Genomic DNA, 22798 nt, shown 5'->3' with positions numbered 1-22798 from the left:
AGATTGATGTTAATGATTCTTAAAATCAAATCAAACTCTAGAACAACATTGTGTGAAATAGAGAAGGTCCTAAAATACATCGGGCTACAAATTAAGAATGGAAAATACATAAACGAATGTGCCAATTCAATAACTCTCCAATTGGTGAACGAAGATGTACAAGCAGACAGAGAGAATACACCAAATTGAGGATGATGACACATGAGAAGAAGTATTCATGTACTGATGCAGTAATTAATCCCTAAAGATGCTAGTCAAATGTTTAGATTTGGAGAAAACATATGGCGATTTAAATTTAAGAGAAGGCGGCATATCTACTTACGTGTAAATGGGAACATTGAGGCTGCCAAAAAAAGCTGAAGAACCTGCATACCATATTTGTTACTTCATCCTCCTTAGTTCCCAATGGTTAGTCCTCTCTACCGAGCAAAGTTGTACAAACTTGATTCCAAAAACAACTCTTTTCCAGTAAGCAAAAGTCACAAAAATAAGGACGACACTTCCTGCAATTAGACGGCGTAAAGACAGTCAAAAGGAAATCCCAACTTAAATTATATCTCAACCGTGTCAATTCAAAAGTCTGACCAAACTGAACTGTAGGTATTTGAGTAGACTGACCTTTTACTCCTTTTTTGTGGGTGCGGGTGGTTGAATTTTCAGCCCTGTGCTTGAAGATTCAGATGCAATTACTGCTTCCTCCATGTCTACCTCACTTGTGCTGAGAGGTTTGATTTTTTTGGTGTTCCTCTGATTAATGCTAGGTGGAAAGATTGGTTCCCTTTCTACGTAGGACAGAATTGATACAGTTGTTTGTGTGTCGTTCGAGCTTCTCCAGGATGACTTCCTTTATTGAATTCGAAATAGTCTGTCTGACAACATCTTATGAACATGGTCAGGGGGTAGGAGTTGATTCTGCGAACGGGAAGAGTCATTTCTTAGATTTAATTAATAAAATATCTAATAAACATGAAGCTGATGTGACGAATGCTCATATAGATAGTGTTTTGCATGCTAAAATGATTTAGCTGTGGCTGATTTTGGCAGAAATAGTAAATCAGAAACATATATAAAGTATACTACTACATATAAATAAGGGGCTAACCTTGACCAAACGTTGTGTCAAATATATGTTCTGCTGTCATGGAGAGCATATTTTCAGCTATATCACCAGAAATTAATGTTGTAATCGACCCACTCTCATCAATAAGATCAATTTGGAAGGTACACCTGGAACCATATCGAGTTTAATACTTGTACACAGGCTATATTCTGCGTAAATGAAATTTATATGTGCATGGTGAAAACGTACTACCGAGGCACTAATGTTGTTTGTCGATTACACTTTGTGCATTCAAATCCCTTCTTTCTTTCATGCGCTTTTTTTGTTTGCAGCTGGAACATTCAAGCTCACAAAATTTCTGTAGCTCATTTGAAATAAACATTTCTGCCACAATGTAGAAAACTCCAATCTGTTGAGGAAGATGAAAATCACATGTATATTATTGAGTTTCATGAATAAACTTATTCACATCTAGATTTGTGCAAAACTTACCGAAGTCTGTGATGAAACTTCTGCAATGGAGATAACTTGGTGCTGAGCAGGAGTTACTGTGAGAGACGTTAATGACTCAGAGAAGCTGCCTGATGCATAACTTGAAAGCATGTGTTTGTTTATTTTTGCCCTATCGTCACACCAAATAAAGTATTCAATTGTTGTTCATCAAGGGCAAGTTAAAAAGTAACGCTGAAAAGTCGATACCAGTTGATGAGCTCCAACGCCTGTGGGTAAGTAGGATCTATGTGTATTGCTGAGTTGAATCTAGTTTGTAGCGATAAACCTGTATGGCACAATGTATGTGTAATATTGTATTAAATAAAAATATTTAAGTAAAATATTTTAATATGTGCATACCCTGATAAGAAGATATTTCTATACTCCTTCAAGGATTACAGGGAACTCTTCAACCTTTTTCATTTTAGCATGGAGCTCAGTTCCTTGAACTTCTTCGAAGTCCTCCCATAAAGCGAGAAGAAACTGTTTTTACCTGAGGGTGCGGGGAATATAATACTAATATTTTGAACATCTATCGTAAGGATATGTATATACTTTCAAAAGCAGAATAAGGGCCATATAATCTGGAATATTGTACTTAGTGATTTTCAACAACGATAATCTCTCGGCACCTATTTTGATTGCGACCTGCATATTTTGGTGGCCCACAACGGAGAACGACTCCTAGTATGTCTGCTAGTAAGATATAGGAAATATAATGAGTGTGTACATCTATAAGCATATATCTTCAGCATGCTAGTAATTGGTTGGAGCGGTACACCAATTTCTATAGATGAATGAGGAGTCATATGAGCAATACGGTGAAAAGTTGTAATATTCAGCTTAGTTGATGCTGGGAGTGGTTTCTCATGCTCGTCAGTTGGCTCAGCTTAATTGATGCTGGGAGTGGTTTCTCATGCTCGTCAGCTGGCTTGACATGCTCAAATATAGTTTCTTTGTCGAGTACCCAATAAAATTTGTGTATTGGTTTGCCATATAAAGTGGGTGAAACTCGAACTCTTGCGGCGGAAATCAAATATGTCTCCGAGATTTCAAGCTTGTCTGCGTAATGCCCAATATCATCACCATACACAATGACCCTAATTTGCTGCTCCTATAAAGTTCATTATGTGTCTTAGATGCAGGTAAATTATACTTCCATATAAAGCAAATTAAATGATACTACTATAGATAAAATTACCTCTTCATCTTCCAAAATCAAATTTTGGAATTTGATTTTCTTCTCAGGACTTTCTCGCTCGCGACTTATGTCCACGATTTGAACTTTGGAAGTCCAATCTGGCATGTCGGTTGGTATTCGATCGATGTTTAATCTTGGTGCCATGTGTCTGCCAACTGTATAACTTTACAACAATATCGTCAGGAAAAGTTATACAAATAATTAATAGCGCATGACTTCTGAGAGAGATATACCAAATAAAGTTGTTATTTTTCAATATGATAAGGTAAGGCAATATAACTCTCAATTTGTAGCATCTTAAACTCCATTTGAGTGAAAGTTGAATTCCATTTTTAAGCCGCAAAATGCAATCAGATAAAATCCTTCTATTAATGTCTAAGCTTTTCCTTTTTGTAACTGTAAGAAGAATTTTAGACCAACTCCGCCATCAAAGAATCCATCAACCCTAAAAGACTACTTTCTTGCACAATCAAAATTATAAACTACTGTACATTTTAAACATGCATGTTTCTATATTTTAGAAGTGAATCAATATGAAAATATAGATATGCAGCCATATAAGAAATCTAAAACTAAGGGACATTCACCAAATGTAATGATCCATTTGGTCGTTATTGCTTTCTTGATGCTTTTGGCCCTTTACTGAGCTTTGTTAGCTTACATTTGACACGAGGGGACCGTTGACATGCTTCCCGAGGTCTTTGGATATGATTTGGGCAATTTTGTGGAAATTTGGGCTTAAAGTGAAAAGGAGTTGACTTTTAGGTAAACAGACCTTTTTCGGGAATCCGTCAATTCTGAGAGGTCCGGATGGTCTTTTAGAACTTGTGTGTATATTAAGTTCGGTTCCCCATGCACTCGGATGCATTTTGGGACTTGGGTTGGGAAGTTAGTTTTGAGATATCAGGGGTTGACTCGGTCAACGAGATCTCCGTTGGGAATTCCGAGGCCACGAGTGCGTTCGTAGCATGTTTTTATGTATTTCTGCATCTATGGTTTGTGAGCAGATGATCTCGGGTGATAGTCGGGATTTTAGGTTGAAATAGTGAAAACTTGAGAGTTTCTGGTGTCTGGTGCCCGCTATGGCGGCACCAGGACCGCGGCAGTGGTACCGCTTAATTGGTTACCCTACCGCTGTAGCGGCTTGTATATTTAGGCAGGACTGCAGAAGCGGTCATGGGACCGCTGAAGCGCTAATGTGAGCGCGAAAGCGGGTGACGGGCAGTTAGATTCAGTAAATGTGTGTTAAAAGCCATAAGTCTTTCATTCAATACCACTCCGATTTTAGAGCTTTTTGGGAGAATTCAAGGTTGTTCTTCATAGAAAATCATTGTGGTAAGTTCTTCCACCTTCCTTTTCATTCCATGTTACATTATTCACCTTAGGAATCCATTAAGCATGCTAGTTTCATTAAGAGCTTGAGGATTAAAAGAGGGTTCAATGGGTTCTTCATTCTAGGCTATTAAATCTTGATTTATTGATTAGGATAACTTCGTTAAGCATGGAATTGATGATTAGAAACTATTATTGTATGATTCCTTCCTAATTAGTGTGTAATTTATGAAATTGGAAGTTAGGGTTTATATGCAAATTTGGGGGTTTTGCCTAGAATCCAAATTTAAGTGATTTGTTAGTTCTTCTAACTTAAAATTGATGGGATTTGATCACCTAAAACATTAATTTCATGTTGAGACTTATAGATTCCTTATTCCATCTTTTTAGTTCATAAACCCCATTCCATAAGTTGGGATTTGGGTCTTGAATAGAAGTAAGGTTTAAATGATATTTCCTTTTTATTCTAATTTCATAATTCGGATATGACTAGGCTTCCATTATCTTGAGGCTCAAAGAAAGGGAAATACCAAGGTTTGACTATTGGAGACTTTGTTGTTCGGCTTTCCAGGTAGGTTACGGTTTACCTTATGGTGAGAATTCGATTAGTGAAACGTATGTTTAGAGGATATTGTCGGAGAATGCATGTAAACCTTCGGGTATGAAGTTAGGTTGGTTATTGTCTTAGGTTGGGCCTTGTTGTATGATTTGGGGGCTAGCCACCCCGTTGTGTTGTTGACTTATCTTGTTCTATTTACTTATTGGCTCGTTGCCACGTTGATACATTTGGTCTTTGTGACTAGTGATATATCATGACTATGATATTGCGGTACTTTACTTGATTGATATTGAGATAAGAATTATGATTCCATTGTGGCTTATTGTGTAGCCTTATTATTGATATAACTTGTGTGCCCTGTGTGGCACTGTTTGGGATTGAATTGGTTGTTAATATTACATTGCATCGTATTCATACTCATTTCCATGTTACATTGATATTGTATGGTTATGGTACTGATGATGATAAGTGAGAGAGTGTAGCCTCCGAGGTCTTTACCAGAGAGCGTAAAAGAGATATGAGAGTCCGTGATCCGAGGTTATTTACCGGAGCGGAAGGAGCGTACGTTGCCTGAGATTTCTTGCCGGGAACGAATAAGTGATCGATGCCTGAGGTGTCTTTCCGAGATCGAGAGAGTGCTCATCCCCGAGGTTATTTCCGGGACGAGCGGTACATGGACTTCGCGGGTCCCCCATGGGTTGTGCTGTCGAGATGTGATGTTCCATTGTCGGAGTACATGTGTACGGTGCATATGCATTGCATTCATCGTACATACATTATTGCATTGCATTGTACCTGTTGGTTCCTGTGATACGTTGTGATATTGTGACGACCCAACCCGCCGTGACTGGCACCCACACTAACTCCAAATGGGTGAGCCAACACATAAGTCATCTATTCATTCAAGTTCGTTTTTAGATTAACCAATTCAATCAGTTATTACTTATTCAAGCATAAGAAAATCAAAATAAATCATGCTGTCAAAATAAGGAAATAAATGCGGAAGTCCTAACTATTACAAATTCCCAAAATTCGAAAGTCACCGTACAAGGACTCTAATCTCAAATATGTCTAAGGAATGCAATCTGTCTAAACAAATAACCACAATGCCTGGAGTAGGAAACAGACATCAAAAGGGAAGATCTTCGAGCGGCCTGGCATGGATAGAAGCTCACCCTAGATCTGTCAGCAACGGCCTCAACGCTAGATGTGAGGACGAGTAGCAGTCTCTGTATCACAATCTGCACTCAAAGAATGCAGCAAGGTAGTATCAGTACAAACATAATGTACCTGTAAGCATCATAGGCCGACTAAGATTAGTATCAAGCATATATCATAGAATCAATAAAATAGACAAGTCAGCAAACAACACGAAATCTGTAATCCAACCAATAAGTCAACCAAGGATAATCACGAAGCAAGTCACCCAAAGATATCAAATCAAAACAATGGAAACAACAAACGCAAGCAACTCTACCAACAATAACCATAACCTCGCTGTACACACATGCTAACTGATGTCATTGCTCAGTAGTCATGACCTGCAGGGGACCCATGGTGTCCATGTACCACTCGTTCCAGATACTTATCGGAACCGAGCATAAAACCTCCGCTCCGGAAAGAACCTCGGACGCGGACCACATCAAGTAGCACTCGTTTCCGTAACGAACCTCGGACTACGAGCCCATAATTTAGGTCACATCCTCATTTCGGTCAACTGTGCCTTTTCATACATCTATACATAATAGTATCTCTTTCCCTCTTATTATCAATGCTCAATCATCATTTTATATCACAATTTCACCGAGAAGATCATATTAACTTCTCATCACAGTAACACCAAACTGGATAATCAACACACATGAATAATGGTACGAGGCCTACACAATCACTCAATCAATTGCATATAGGAGATCAACAACACACACATCATGTTTGAAGACTAGACATGCTTTCTGCTACTGAATTTACAACACATACAATCAACTAATCAAAGTCTAACTCAAATAGACCGTAACCTACCTCAAACATAGAGCTGGAACAACGCGAATCACTCCGCTACAACTTTTCCCTTCCTTAAAGCCTCGGAACGATCAAAGTCTAGAAGTAGAATGCTCAACGAGTCACAAATACTCTAGTCACAAAACCAATTCTAAAATACCCTTCCCTTTACCCCATTCCAATTAGTGAATAACTTTCTAGGTGTAAAACAACCTAACAAAGGCCTTAGTAATCACTAATCATCAAACTATAACAATATTACATCAACATTCCAACTACAAGCAGTTTCCATGGTCAAGCTACCATTTTTATGGAACCCTAGGTCTCAATTTACTTAGTTCATGGCTCTAAAGGTGCAATTCATGATTAAGAGGAGTTAACCCAATCCATTTGATGATAAATAAGTGATAACAATCATAACCCATCATGTATACAAAGCTTATTAGATTCTAGGGTTGCGATTTCATATTTCACCATTAAAGACCCATAAAAAGGATGATAATCATAAAGAAGATGACGCAATGATTGAAGGGAATGTTTGAGACTTAACTCTCATGAATATTCTTTCCCTAGCTTGGAATTTTGCCTTAGGTGCTTGTGGGGAACTGTGTTGGTGTTTTGTGAATAAAGAATTTAGAACTAAGTCTTTTAAAATGGGGCTATTGTTTTTCGTCGACCGCTACAAAGATCATTTCACCGCTGCAGCGGTCCCGCTATAGCGGACCATGAGAAATCCGCCCACCGCCATGGCGGTCCATGTACTTACACAGTCAAATTCAGTTCTTAAGCTTACACAGTCGAGTTTCTACTAGCTCGTTCTACCCTTGAAAAGGTTCTATTTGGTGGGGTGATCCTACATTTCCCATAACAACCGAAAGGGTTGTTACACCGGATACCAATTAAAACACCGTTCGTCCCCGAATAGACAAGGATGAGGAATTTAGGGAAAAGTTACCTGACTCGGTGAAAAGCTGAGAATACTTGTTACGCATATCATATTATGTTTCCCAAGTAGTTTCCTCCACCGGACGATTCTTCCATTGAACTTTCATGGAGGCTATTTCCTTGGATCTCAACTTGTGAACATCCCTATCTAAGATAGCAACGGGCTCTTTCTCGTAAGTCAAATTCTCCTCTAACAAAATTGAATCCCAACGAATTATGTACGAACCATCACCGTGGTACCTTTTCAACATTGAAACGTGAAATACCGGATGAACGCCGGATAGACTCGGAGGTAAAGCCAACTTGTAAGCCACCTGCCCCACACGCTTGAGGATCTCAAACGGCCCAATGTACCTCGGGCTAAGCTTTCCCTTCTTCCCAAACCTCATCACACCCTTCATGGGTGAGACCTTCAACAACACTTACTCTCCCTCTCCAAACTCAAGATCTTAGACTTTATGGTCCGCATATTCCTTCTGCTTACTCTGTGCTGCCAGAAGATTTGCTTGAATCACCTTCAAGTTCTCTAGGGACTCTCTCAGAAGATCGGTACCCCAAGGTCTCACCTCGAACGCATCAAACCATCCAATGGGAGACCTATACCTCCTTCTATACAACGCCTCAAATGGGGCCATATCAATACTCGAGTGGTAGTTGTTATTGTATGCAAATTCGGCCAAAGGCAAGAACTGATCCCAATGCCCACCAAAGTGTATCACACAAGCACGAAGCATATCTTCAAGGACCTGAATAGTCCGCCCAGACAATCCGTCAGTTTGTGGGTGGAAAGTTGTGCTAAGGTCCAACTTTGTACCCAACTCCTCATGCAAACACTCCCAAAATCTGGATGGGAATGTTGTGCCCCTGTCGGACACAATGGAGATAGGAACCCCGTGAAGCCTAAGCACCTCACGAATGTAGATTTTATCCAATTTCTCCGCATCATAAGTTGTCTTCACCGGAATAAAGTGGGCGGACTTAGTCAACCTGTCAACAATAACCCAGATAGAATCGAACTTCCCTAGCGTCTTCGGAAGACCAACCACGAAATCCATGGCTATTCTTTCCCATTTCCACTCAGGAATGGGCATCCTCTGAAGTGTACCCCCAGGTTTCTGATGTTCATACTTCACCTGTTGGTAATTCAGACACTGAGCAACAAACTCTACTATATCACGCTTCATCCTAGTCCACCAGTAATGTTGTCTCAAATCGCGGTACATCTTAGTAGCGCCAAGATGAATAGAATACCTCGAACTATGAGTCTCTGTTAGAATGGTCTTGATCAAGTCTCTCACACGTGGCACGTAAACTCACCCTTTAATTCGTAGCACCCTTTCCTTGTCAATCACGACCTCCTTGGGCTCACCACGCAACACCTTATCACGTATTTTACACAACTTAGCATCCTCAAATTTCTTAGCCTTGATCTGCTCTAAAAATGATGACCGAGCCTCAACACAAGCCAACACCTTGCCTGTGCTAGAAATATCCAGCCTCATAAGACTGTTAGCCAGATTTTGAACCTTTCTAGCTAACGGACTCTCCGAAGAAATCAAACGAGCCAAACTTCCCATACTAGCCGACTTCCTGCTCAACGCGTCAACCACTACATTTGCCTTACCAGGATGATACAGGGTGATGATGTCGTAATCCTTCAGTAGTTCCATTCATCTTTGCTGCCTCGAGTTCGGATCCCTCTGAGTGAACACATGCTGCAAACTGTGATGGTTAGTGTACACCCCGCAATGGACACCATACAAGTAGTGCCTCCAGATTTTCAACGCAAATACCACCGCTGCCAATTCTAAATCATGAGTAGGATAGTTCTTCTCATGCACTTTCAACTGCCGAGAAGCATAGGCAATCACCTTTTTTTCCTGCATCAAAATAGCACCCAAACCAGAACGTGAAACATCACAATAAACAACAAAATGCTTGCCTTCCATGGGCAATGCTAGAATAGGCGTCGTAGTCAACAATTTCTTGAGCTTTTGAAAGCTCTCCTCACACTGGTCGGACCACTGAAACGGTACCTCTTTCTGAGTCAAGCGAGTCAAATGAGAAGCAATAGAGACAAACCCTTTCATAAACCGACTATAGTAGCTAGCCAGACCCACGAAACTACAGATCTCGATCACTGATGTGGGCCTAGCCCATTCCCTGACTGCCTAAATTTTATGAGGATCCACCATAATACCCTCTTTCGAAATAACATGCCCCAAGAAGGACACAGAAGACAACCAGAATTCACACTTAGAGAATTTAGCATACAACTCCTTCTCCTGCAATACCCCAAGAGCAATCCTCAAGTGTTTCTCATGCTCATCCTTAGTCCTAGAGTACACCAGGATATCATCGATGAACACTATCAATAAGAGTCTAGAAAGGGATTAAACACACTGTTCATCAAATCCATGAACGCTGCTGGGGCATTAGTAAGCCCGAAAGACATAACCATGAACTCATAATGTCCATACCTAGTCCAAAAAGTTGTTTTAGGAACATCCTCTGCCCGAATCTTCAATTAGTGATACCCTGATCTTAAGTCAATTTTAGAGAACACAGAAGCTCTCTGTAACTGATCAAACAAGTCATCGATACGGGGAATAGGATACTTGTTTCAGACAGTTACCTTATTCAGTTGACGGTAATCAATACACATACGCATAGACCTATCCTTTTTATTAACAAATAACACAGGAGCACCCCAAGAAGAAGCACTCGGGCGAATAAACCCCTTACTCAAAAGATCTTGCAACTGCTCTTTCAATTCCCTGAGTTCTGCTGGCGCTATCGTATAAGGTGGGATAGAGATAGGACGAGTCCCTGGGTCTAAATCAATCTTAAAATCAATGTCACAATCAGGTGGCATACCAGGCAAGTCCGCGGGGAACACATCCGCAAACTCACGTACCACTGGAACTGAATCAACAGATGGAGTATCTGCACTGGTGTCACGAATATGTGTCAAATAAGCTAGACAACCCTTCTCTACTAGCTTCCTAGCACGAACGAAGGATATAACTTTCTTAGGGAAGGGACTAAGGTTACCCTTCCACTCCAGTCTAGGTGCCCAGGGCATAGCTAAGGTAATGGTCTTAGAGTTACAATCAAGAATGGCATAATGCAGGGACAATCAACTCATACCCAAAATAACATCGAAATCTACCATATCTAGGATCATCAAATCCGCCCAAGTACTATACCCCATAAAAGTAATCGCACAAGAAGGGTAGACGTTATCCACCACCACAGAATTCCCAATCGGAGTAGATACACAAATAGGGGCATCAAGGGTATCACACATCATATCCAGACCCACAACAAAATATGTAGACAAAGAAAAAGTAGATCCCGAATCAAATAAAGTAAAATCCATTCATTCATAAACTAAGATAGTACTTGTGATAACAGCATCGGAGGCCTCAACCTCGGTTCTACTTGGGAAAGCGTACAAATGACTGCGCCCTCCTGTAGCCTGTGAGCCACCGCAATTACCATGACCAGTCTGAGCCCCGTCCTGTCGGGCTGCTATCCGCCTCTACCTGCCTAAGGACCCCCTCGGCTAGGCTAGGCACCACCCCCACCCGCGGTGTGGCTGCTTCGCCCTACTAGTGTGCGATCCTTACCCCCTCTATCTAGTGCAAACGGAGCTCGGGGAGGCTGATACAGAGTCCCCTGTCCACCGTATCTGAGTCTGGGGAAATACTTCTTAATATGCCCTATCTCACCACACTCGTAACATGCATGGTCCAGCATAGGTCGCTGAACAGAAGCTAATGAAGCAGTATAGCCTCCATATTGACTGGAAGCCTGATAATTTGCCCCTGATGGGCCCCCAGCTGACACCTACATCGCGGACTGAACCAGACAACCTGAATATACCTGCGAACTCTGACCCCTCGAGAAAGAGTTACTGAAAATCCCACTCCTTTGGGCCTTCTTCTCTACCTGCTTCGCATGACTTTCCTGTTTAATACTCTCAACAACACGGACATGCTCCACTACCTCCTAGAATGAAGCCCCAGTGGCTACAAGCTGAAGAGCTGATAGCTGAAGTCTAGTGTTCAACCCCTTCATGAAACGACTGATCCTCTCCCCCTCAGTAGGCAGCAACTGAAGAGCATAACGGGACAAGGAGTGAAAACAGGACTCGTACACAACAACAAACGAATTCCCGTGAACAATATTAGCGAACTCATTCTTTCTTCGGTCCGTCAGAGTACGCGGAACGTACTTATCCAAAAACACAGAATAGAACTGAACCCAAGTCAACGGAGGAGACCCAGCTGGCCTGTACTCCACATATGCCTCCACCATAGCTTGGCATCACCCAAGAACTGGAAGGTCACAAACTCTACATCGTACCTGTCCACAACCCCCATTTTTTGGAGCCTCTCGTGACAGTCTATGATGAACTCGTATGCATCTTCTGACTCAGTACCATAGAAAATCGAAGGCTTCATTTTAGTAAACCTCCAAAACAGATCATGCTCCTCACTAGTTATTACCGGCCCTGCAATTGGCCTTGAAAAGGCCTCAAAACCCCGAACTTCCTCCAACTTAGGTGCTATTACGGCGGCATGCTGAACGCCCTGAGCCTGAACTCTATCCGAACCTGACGCTGCTACTCCTGCGCCCCTACCTGCTGGAACGGCTGGAATAGTCCCGGCCTATGCTAACCCATACAACCAATTTAGCATTATGCCATAGCATCTAGTATACCCGGAGCAGCTGCAGCTCCTGGCAGAACTGGAACTGCCGCCGACTGGGCTCGTGCGGCTGCATCACCCGCTACCTCATTAGGAACCACTGGAGGGACGGGGTCAACTACTGGACTCCGCCCCTTTACCAGCTCCTCTGCCTCCACCTCTACCTTTGGATGCTGCCGCGCGTGTTCTCGCCATCTGCGAGAGAATAAACGATAGTTAGATATCAATTTGAATCATCAGATACCAATTGGAATGAAGTAGCACGAAATAAAGAAAGAAAAGGAAATTTTCCTAGTGTCCGGTAGCCTCTCGAAGATAAGTACAGACATCTCCGTACCGATCCGCGAGACTCTATTAGACATGTCCTTGTATGACGAGATCGACGGACCTAAAGCTCTGATACCAACTCTGTCACGACCCAACCCGCCGTGACTGGCACCTACACTAACTCCTAGTGGGCGAACCAACACATAAGTCACCTATTCCTTCAAGTTCGTTTTTAGATTAACCAATTCAATCAGTTATCACTTATTCAAGCATAAGAAAATCAAAATAAGTCATGCCGTCAAAATAAGGAAATAAATGCGGAAGTCCTAATTATTACAAATTCCCAAAATTCGAAAGTCACCGTACAAGGACTCTAATCTAAAACATGTCTAAGGAATACAATCTGTCTAAACAAATAACCACAATGTCTGGAGTAGGAAATAAACATCAAAAGGGAAGATCTTCGGGCGGCCTGGCATGGATAGAAGCTCACCCTAATCTGTCAGCAACGGCCTCAACGCTAGATGTGAGGACGAGTAGCAGTCTCTGTATCACAATCTGCACTCAAAGAATGCAACAAGGTAGTGTCAGTACAAATACAATGTACCTGTAAGCATCATAGCCCGACTAAGATTAGTATCAAGCATATATCATAAAATTAATAAAATAGACAAGTCAGCCAACAACACGAAATCAATAATCCAACCAATAAGTCAACCAAGGATAATCACGAAGCAAGTCACCCAAAGATATCAAATCAAATCAATGGAAACAACAAACGCGAGCAACTCTACCAACAATAACCATAACCTCGCTGTACACACATGCTAACTGATGTCATTGCTCAGTAGTCATGACCTGCAGGGGACCCATGGTGTCCATGTACCACTCGTTCCGGATACTTATCGGACCCGAGCATAAAACCTCCGCTCCGGAAAGAACCTCGGACGCGGACGACATCAATTACCACTCGTTTCCGCAACGAACCCTGGACCACGAGCCCATAATCTAGGCCACATCCTCATTTCGGTCAATTGTGCCTTTTCATACATCTATACATAATAGTATCTCTTGCCCTCTTATTATTAATGCTCAATCATCATTTTGTATCACAATTTCATCGAGAAGATCATATTAACTTCTCATCAGAGCAACACCAAGCTGTATAATCAACACACATGAATAATGGCATGAGGCCTACACAATCACTCAATCAATTGCATATAGGAGATCAACCACACACACATCATCTTTGAAGACTAGAAATGCTTTCTCCTATTGAATTTACAACACATACAATCAACTAATTAAAGTCTAACTCAAGTAGACCGTAACCTACCTCAAACGTAGGGCTGGAACAACGCGAATCACTCCGCTATAACTTTTCCCTTCCTTAAAGCCTCAGAATGCTCAAAGTCTAGAAATAGAATGCTCAATGAGTCACAAATACTCTAGTCACAAAACCAATTCAAAAATACCCTTCCCTTTACCCCATTCCAATGGGTGAATAATTTTCTAGGTGTTAAACAACCTAAAAAAGACCTTAGTAATCATTAATCATCAAACTATAACAATATTACATCAACATTCCAACTACAACCAATTTCCATAGTCAAGCTTTTGGAACCCTAGGTCTCAATTTACTTAGTTCATGACTCTAAAGGTGGAATTCATGATTAAGAGGAGTTAACCCAATCCATTAGATGATAAATAAGTGATAACAATCATAACCCATCATGTATAGAAGTTTTATTAGATTCTAGGGTTGCGATTGCATATTTCACCATTGAAGACCCATAAAAAGGATGATAATCATGAAGAAGATGACACAATGTTTGAAGGGAATGTTTGAGACTTACCTCTCAAGAATATTCTTACCCTAGCTTGGAATTTCGCCCTAGGTGCTTGTGGGGAACTGTGTTGGTGTTTTATGAACAAAGAATTTAGAACTAAGTCTTTTAAAACAGGGCTATTGTTTTCCGTTGACCGCTACAACGGTCATTTCACCACTGCAGCGGTCCCGCTATAGCGGCCAAGTGCCCGCTATAGCGGACCAAGAGAAATCCGCCCACCGCCATGGCGGTCCATGTTCCGCTATGGCGACATCGCCATAGCGGCACATTTCCCGCCACAGCGGCCACCCAAAAACTGAACGACCGTTGGCGGCGAGGGACTCACCGCTACAGCGATATCGCCGCCACGGTACACCCTCCGCCACGGCGGTGCCATTTGGGCAGTGAGCTCGACTTTTTGCCCAGTTTTCCACCCTATCACTCAACATTTCATCTCAGGCTTCTCAACACAAACAAAACATGCACATAGACATAAAAACATCATACAAATCCACCCATGGCCTCAGAATTCCCAACAGAGTTATATTTTCCTATGTCACCCCTCCCGATGGACTCAATAAAATAATACAACAATCACACACAAGTCAAGTTCAGTTCTTAGGCTTATACAGTCGAGTTTCTACTAGCTCGTTTTACCCTTAGAAAGTAACTGTTTGGTGGGGTGATCCTACATTTCCCATAACGACCGGAAGGGTCGGTATAGATATATGGGTTCGGAATGATTATACTGAGACTTAGCACAGTCGGGCTTAGATGCTATAACATAGGTGATGACTTGTTGTGATATAATTGTGATGTACTAGTTCAGATTAATTATACCGAGATTTGGCATAGTTGGGTTTAGATGCTATAACATAGTTGATGACTTGTACCGTGGATATGGATTCGTGTTGACTTGTACTTTGTTGGTTTACGTGTTTATCTTGCTTTGTGTCTTTATATACGTTAGCTAGTCTTAGTCAGCCTATGATACCTACTAGTACTTGTTATTTGTACTGACCTGCACTTGCTGCATTCTTTTATGAATGCAGAGTACTAGGTTGGATCCACTTCTAGTCCTCGTAGCTGATATTCGAGAATTGCTGATTCGAGTCTATTCAGGGTGAGCATGAGAATGTTCGCTGCTCGAAGTCTCTTCCTATTATTATGTCTTGCTTTCCTTTCTGAGACATGATTTTGAGACTTTTTATTATTATTATTATTATTATTATTATTATTATTATTATTATTATTATTATTTTTCAGACTTGTAGTATTTAGTTAGATGCTCTTGTATGACGAGACCAGATACTGGTTTGGATTTCATATATTTTCGCACTTATCTATATTACATTGTCAGACTTACGTTATTTTACTTTCTTCCGCTATTTTATATTATTTGTGAAAGTTGAGTTAAGGGTTAGCCTACTAAGGTGTCCCGCACGACTTAGTGAAATTGGGTCGTGACACCAAATTTTCATGACCAGCAAATAGAACCACAGTTGATGATATCAAACTCACAGATTGAATTTAAAAGGAGTGCCATTTAATGAAAGCAAGAAAGGTTATAATATGACATATTCAGAAAAATCTTGAACAAAGGGGAAAAATCAATCTCTTAAACTGGTGTTATCCTTTTTTTTCCCTTCACAAAATTGGAAAATTGGAAGAAACCCAAGATTGATATAAACCCAAAATTGCAGAACATTAGCGTAATAACCTCAGATTTCCCCCCAATGAAGGAAATAAGTAAAAAATGGCAGAAAAATTAGAAGTTCTCACAAGATTATGTTCCCAAAATAACAGATAATCCATTATATACCCATCAAAGAAGTGGAACACAACAAACAAAAAAGGTGAGATTTATATCATTGCAGTCAGTAGAAACACGAGTAAAATTGAAAGAGTGTTACTGAGAAACTTATTAGAAAAGCACTTAGATTGAGATGGAAGCAATGAGACTTGTGTGCTAGTTACTTTTGTTTGAGCAGAGATCCAATATATGACCAATATAACACCAAAATGGAATAGATGAAAGTGGAATACACGTGGTCTGTTGCAAAAATTAGGAGATCCACGTGTTAGCCCATCAAATAGACACATTACTACACTGATTTTCTATTTGTACAAAGAGTGAATAGGGGAAACCAGAGAAGCAGGAGAAGAAAAGGGAGGAAAATGAATAGTAAAAGCGGAAGCTTGTAACTCAGTTTAGAGGAGTAGGTAGGAAAATAGAAGTGAAAGACACATGTCCCACAAAAAATGCAAGACCAGCCACGTGTAAGGAAATTGAATAGAATGAAAGGGTTAAATTAGATAGTAAAATTACAAAGTTGCCCTTGACAAAAATTTGTAATTTCCATTATACTCGTGTTCGTCCTCCCAATTGTGCTTTCTATAATATAGTAAAATATTATGTTTGGGAAACAATACCCTTCACATATTGAATGGGCAATAAACTTCCTTGATCTTAAATCAATGGCTAGAAATGAGTTGAATTATTTCATATATTTTTAAATGTCAAAAACGACCTTCAATTAATACGAACTATAACATGTTCTCTTTTAAATGACTAAAAAATTTAAGCAATAACATCGTATAAAAATTAAATTTCATACCTCTTTTTTTTTAATATTTAAAGTCTCATTTTGTTGCATGATTTTTTTTTGTAGAGCTCCAGGTTATGTTGACCGTTTTATTTAATATTACTAGTGTTGAAAACTTTATTTCATCGGAAAAAGAAATGAAATTTTATTTCAACTATTCAATTTGTACAAAAAGTTATTCTATTTCCATATCACTCTTACATATCATAAGCCTAATAGTTTCCAAAAAAAAATATAATATCAAAATAACTTTCAATTTGTGATAGATTCTTATAAGTTTTTCAGATCAAGAATGAAAAATTGCCAAAAAAATATTCATCAATACTGTATATAAGTGTGTAAATTTTATTTAACAATCCTAAAAATTTGAAATTAAAAAATAATACCTCGTTCATATCTTGTATTATGAAATAAGAACCTTATTTCAGTTAACATTTTCAAGTAATTATTTAAAATATATCAGTTAGTAACTATATTTATATTCGAATTTTTTTTTTCAAAGTATTACCAATAAAATAGTTTACAAAATAATTAGACTTTGAGAGTTTGAGTATGTAGGTATAACATGAAAATATAAAAATGATTTACAAAAATTTATTTGTTGTAGTAAAATTTAAATACTGATAATAATATAAATAACGAGATATATCAAAGACATTTTAAAATTTGAGCTCTAAAATAACATAACCGTACGGTGAAGCCTAATGTCGTGTTTTAAAAACCAAAAGAAAATAAAGATGTATAAATTTGAGTATAAAGTACTGTTACTTAAATATTTTAATTACTGAAAAATATGTCACAATACATACTAATGGGGTCGTTTTTGACATTTAAAATATATACGAAATAACTGAATTAATTTCTAGACATTGATTTAAGATCAAGAGAATTTATTGTCCCATTCAAGATGTGGGGGTATTATTCCCAGACCCAATATGTTAAGGTAACAAAATGATAGAACGGAAAAAAACATAAGATAAGATTGTAACACATGAAACTACGTTGTACAAACCCTAGCCGTCTTATATCCAATATTGAAATGACTAGGGGGCAACGGCCCGTGCCAACATATTGGATTTGAAAATTAAATTCTCTTTTTTGGGAGGGGGTGCTTTAGAGCTGGAGTTAAATGACATAGATGTCATTCATGACTAATGAGTTAGATGGTTAGTTGTATCTCTAAATGCATACTACTTGAAGTGACATTTCCATATTGAAAGATGGTGTAATGTGTGTGAAGTTATAAGATGACACTTTTAAGTTGAAGTATCCATTCATGGATATTATGATTGGAAGTGTTGCATTGTTTATGGCTGCATTATTTACATCATATATGGAAAAACTATTTACACGCTATACTATCTACATCATGGAGACGGTGGTGCATTTTCTGTCCTGTATTTTACATTCTTGCTGCTTCTTAGTAGCTTTTGGCAAAAAGTACCTGCAAAGTTGTTAATGAACAATTGTCAGTGATTATGTCTCAAAGAAGAGAGATGAAATGCAGAAATAAGGCTTACTTAGACATTGCATAATAGTTCACACTTCAAAATTTACTTGAGAATGAGGACATCAACTTGAAATTTCAAGCAAATTCAAATCAACAGCAAGTAACAAAAGCCTGGGTTATATGTTACTAATTTCGGGTTACTATGAGCTCCACACATGCTTTTCTCTTCTCCTTTCGGGAAGTGCCTTATGTAGTAATACCTCTATCTACCCCCGGAATAATAAGGGAGCATAATAAGGTTAATAGTTCAGATGAAAAACTACGGGGATTACTCTTTTAGTGTCTACCAAAACAGATACAATTTCATATGGTCCAACCAACCATTTCATCAAGAAGCTAACTACTTCACTGAATTGTACTATGGTTATTCATGTTGCAAAAGTAATACTGCATTATTGTGAGAGGAGAGTACAAAACTTGACAGATGCAGTAGCCCTTTAAAATGCTTTAGCATTCTCAGGAGGAAGTCACAAATGCTTTGCTCTAACAATATTTGTCCAGATGAGATTGAAATGGTTGACCCTTGGGAGGGTGTTTCTTCAATCAGTGCTTTATGATTGGAGAACACTCTTTTGTCTCAGTTGTGTTAAATATGGACATGTCTATAGAGAGAGCACTGACCAGGGGGCTCCTGCAAAAAATGGGTAATCTAGAACCAAGCCAGATGACAGAGGCAAATAGCAGCGGTACAAGAGGATAGTCCAAAGGTGGTTATCTCAAGCTATAAATAAGGTCCAAAACCTGCATCAACAACCCAACTATGTGGAGAAAGAGGCACCGATTATTTAGAAAAATGCTTCATATGAAGCAGCTCAATCTCCAAACAATCGCAAAGCTAAGGGTAATGTAGTCACCGCTCCACCAATTGAATACTTTTTTGTGAATCTTTAGAATAGCAAAATCTTTGAGACAACTGAATAGGAACCATCCAAACAAAAGTTTATACTAAACAGAAAACATAATTAAAAGCAAAGTAAAGCTCAGCAAATGTTTATCACCAGATGACACTATTTTGTTGTCATTCTACTTACTTACAATCAGTAAAAGCATATGCCCAGTTTTATCCACCAACCCATGTAGCAGTGGCAACAACCCAAAAAATAAAAATGAAAAATCCTCCTCAGTTGTATGTTAGCTATGAAGGAAATAAATCAATATATGACAGGAAAAGGTTGATACAAATGTCACATGGGGAAAAGAAAATAGAAGCAGACTTTTTGTGTCCTTTTGCTGTATTAGGCAGAATATGAAATTAAATTAAATTAAATTAAATTAAGCAAGCAAACTAAAGTTTGATGTAGACCTGGATAGCACCAACACCAAAAGTTGCAGCATTACTTGAAGAAAACCTTTTTAAATATATAACTACATTATTAGGCTCATATCATGTGAATAAACATATCAATAGATATTTGAAGAGAAAACAAAAAAGGTCATGAAGTATGTGTTAAGTTTCTTCAATACTTTTGGTTAAAGTTCTCATCACATCAACAAAAAGTTGTTAGAAGTAGGTTTCGACGCTTCACACAATTGCATTTTGCCTACAGGGAATGCAATCAAACTATCGATTCTAAGAATCAAAATGTTACATCTAGCACATAATCCATGACCTTTTTGTTTTTTTTGCTTTTTGACAGATAGAATACTTTGTAGTTTCATAGTTCTACACTTGGTAGTTTCATAGTTCTCCAAAGGCAGATAAATTCATTTCATTAAGGCTATCCAGATACCAACTTTTAGAGCTAAATATGCTCTGCTAGAAAGCTTCCCTGACGAAATCATGAAAGTCATATAATTAAACACTTAGTCAAGCATTACTGAAAAAGGTCATAAACAAAATAGCTATCTACAATAGAAGTTTTTACCTTACTTTTTTTTTGTTCCAAGTGCTACTTATCTTCTCTTCCTCTCACTCTTATGAGTTCTCTTTCATCAAGAAACAACACAAAGGCAGCATATAAATTGGCTATTTTTTGGGAATTGAGAATTGTGCGGGAGCAAACTCCCAACTTGACTTTAACAGGAATTTGCCGGAGAAACCTATAGTGTCGAGCAAGTTGAAAGCCTATGAATATACTTCGATACTGTGGGAATCATTAAGTAACAATCCGGCATTACCCAGCATAATCGGAGTGCAACACCAAGAAAGAGCAATAGGCATTTGAAATCAAAATCAAATAGTAATTTGAAAATTGAAAAGAAAAAAGATTGAGGTACATATAGAAAAGAAATAGAAAAAATAAACAATGGCAAGAAGAAGACCCACTTGTATAGAAACCCAAGTGAAACCACTGACTTGAAGGAAGATTCACGGTAAATCCACATGTATAGAAATCCAAAAGACAGATTTGGAAGAGAATTCTCGATGTAGAGAGTTGGAGGCTTCTTTGGTTGAATTGAAACAACAAGAAAGTGACGTGTGTGACTCGTGTTCTGGTCTGTTAAAGCATAAGACACTTGGATTGAACATGCCATGTCCACGTAGCCAAAATAAAATTGCAATGACAGACTTACCCTTAAATTGAAATTAAATACCATGGAAGCAACCATGTTGAAACCAGGCTTTCTATAATATAGAAAAGTATAAAATATCCACATGTCAAAATAATAATTAATTTATGCCTCTGTAAAGATCTCAGTTAAAATAATAATAATAATAAGTAAATCTCAAAATATCCAAATATACCAAATTTAGCAAATCCAACAATAAAACCCCTAACTAGTAACGAGTCAACACTTATATATACAACAAAAATATAGGCTAGAGAATAACTATCAATCTTAACTATCAAATTTAATCTAACGACTGGTATGTCACCTGGTACTCATGCTTATCACACTTTTCCCCTCGCTTACTTGACTGTTTGGTGCACTTCTCTCAAATACTCTCTCTGTCTCTAAACAATGTCTCGAATAATTGATGATCACCATTTTGCTTTCGATCTCTTTGATTCAGAGTTAAATTTAACACTCGCTTTTATAAAAATTAAGTCTATTTTGTACTTCATTAGTTGGTAATAAGAAATCTTTTATTTCTGGTCAGGAAGGATTACATGTCCCCGTCAGAAAGTATCGAATTTTTCAAAGTGTTGTACTAATGCATGGTATCCATGTATCGACATGCATATCTCTTGCGGACCTCTAATAAAGCTGGCGGAAAGGAATATTTTTTTGCCAATTTTTTAAGCTTCTCTTCTCCATGTCTTAGAAGATCCATAACTCGTCCTTCCAATATTTCAATCCGAAACGAATCTTAATTAAAAAACAAAAAGTCTAATCTTTGTGTTTCGAGTTTTATATATTCATCTATAGAATATTGTTGGAATAATTTCCCGGAATGTAAAGTTTCATTTTCTTCATCATCTCTAATTTGAAATTTGTAACAGTAATATTGATGATGTTTTTTTGTTGTCTTTCTTTCAGCAAGATTTTGTTCTTCGATGTTAAGAAGTCCATCAATTTAACACATGTCAGTTACACTTGGAAGTTGCTCATTTCTACTATATAGAAAAACGAGTTATACCATGGTTTCGTCGTCCAAGGGGCATTTTAGTCATTCTATCATATGGTTACTGTAAGTTTGCATTACCTGTAAATTGTAGGCTCAATCCATTCCAGGTGGCTTTTACTCCAAATAGACAACACAACATAGATCTAGAAATTTACCATCGTTAGTCTATTTCTTCAAAACCTCAGAGTTGTTTCAGTTCTCTGATGAGAGAACATCATAGAGGTCTGCGCATCAAAGGGTTGTTTCATTTCTCATTGTAAAGATGTCAAAGCCTCAATTCAGGTCTGCCCATTTTTCAATTTTTATGCCAAATCTTCTTTCTAATTCTTTACTTATGTTTCTACGGTGCTCTTTCTTCTGACTATTAGAGGGGTTTATTTTGGTTGGGCATCTAATCTGAACTTTTGGGGTCTGAAAATTCCTAATGGACACATCTTGCAGATGAAAAATCTGTACTATATTGGTAGATATTCAAATTAGACTTGAATACAACGGAGTCAAATTGAAAATTCACTCAAGGGTCGATATTTTGTGAATAAATTTGAGAGACTGGGAGAGGAAGATATGTTCTAGACTTAGTTAATTAGTCTTGATGTGGTTACTTGATAATAACATCTTCCTCCCGATAGAAGAGGAGCAAAAGTTAACGATGTTATGAAGTCGATACTAAGAAGTGAAAGATGGCATATCTTTGGCATCTACTGATTGTGGAATTCATGTAAACTTTTAGTCTTGCAATCTCGGGCACACAAGCCTGAAGTTCGAAT

General features: G+C 38.6%; 1 long non-coding RNA gene and 1 pseudogene across 2 annotated transcripts; both read right to left on the bottom strand.

The window, feature by feature from the left end:
- Positions 1-621: 621 nt before the first annotated feature.
- On the bottom strand, positions 622-13624 carry LOC132619601 (replication protein A 70 kDa DNA-binding subunit B-like; annotated as a pseudogene).
- A 4634-nt stretch (positions 13625-18258) lies between these two features.
- On the bottom strand, positions 18259-21014 carry LOC132618758 (uncharacterized). Of its 2 annotated transcripts, none has more exons than XR_009574294.1 (2): positions 20386-21014; positions 18259-18454 (listed from the first exon to the last, which is right to left on the bottom strand). It is a non-coding gene; the product is annotated as an uncharacterized LOC132618758 (long non-coding RNA). The 2 variants fall into 2 exon arrangements; XR_009574295.1 differs by having other exon boundaries at positions 20391-21014.
- Positions 21015-22798: the final 1784 nt, after the last annotated feature.

The sequence above is a fragment of the Lycium barbarum genome, chromosome 11, assembly GCF_019175385.1.
Source record: "Lycium barbarum isolate Lr01 chromosome 11, ASM1917538v2, whole genome shotgun sequence".
Taxonomy (NCBI): Eukaryota; Viridiplantae; Streptophyta; class Magnoliopsida; order Solanales; family Solanaceae; genus Lycium; species Lycium barbarum.
The sequence above is the reverse complement of the archived record's forward strand: the minus strand, read 5'-3'. Positions and strand labels throughout refer to the sequence as shown.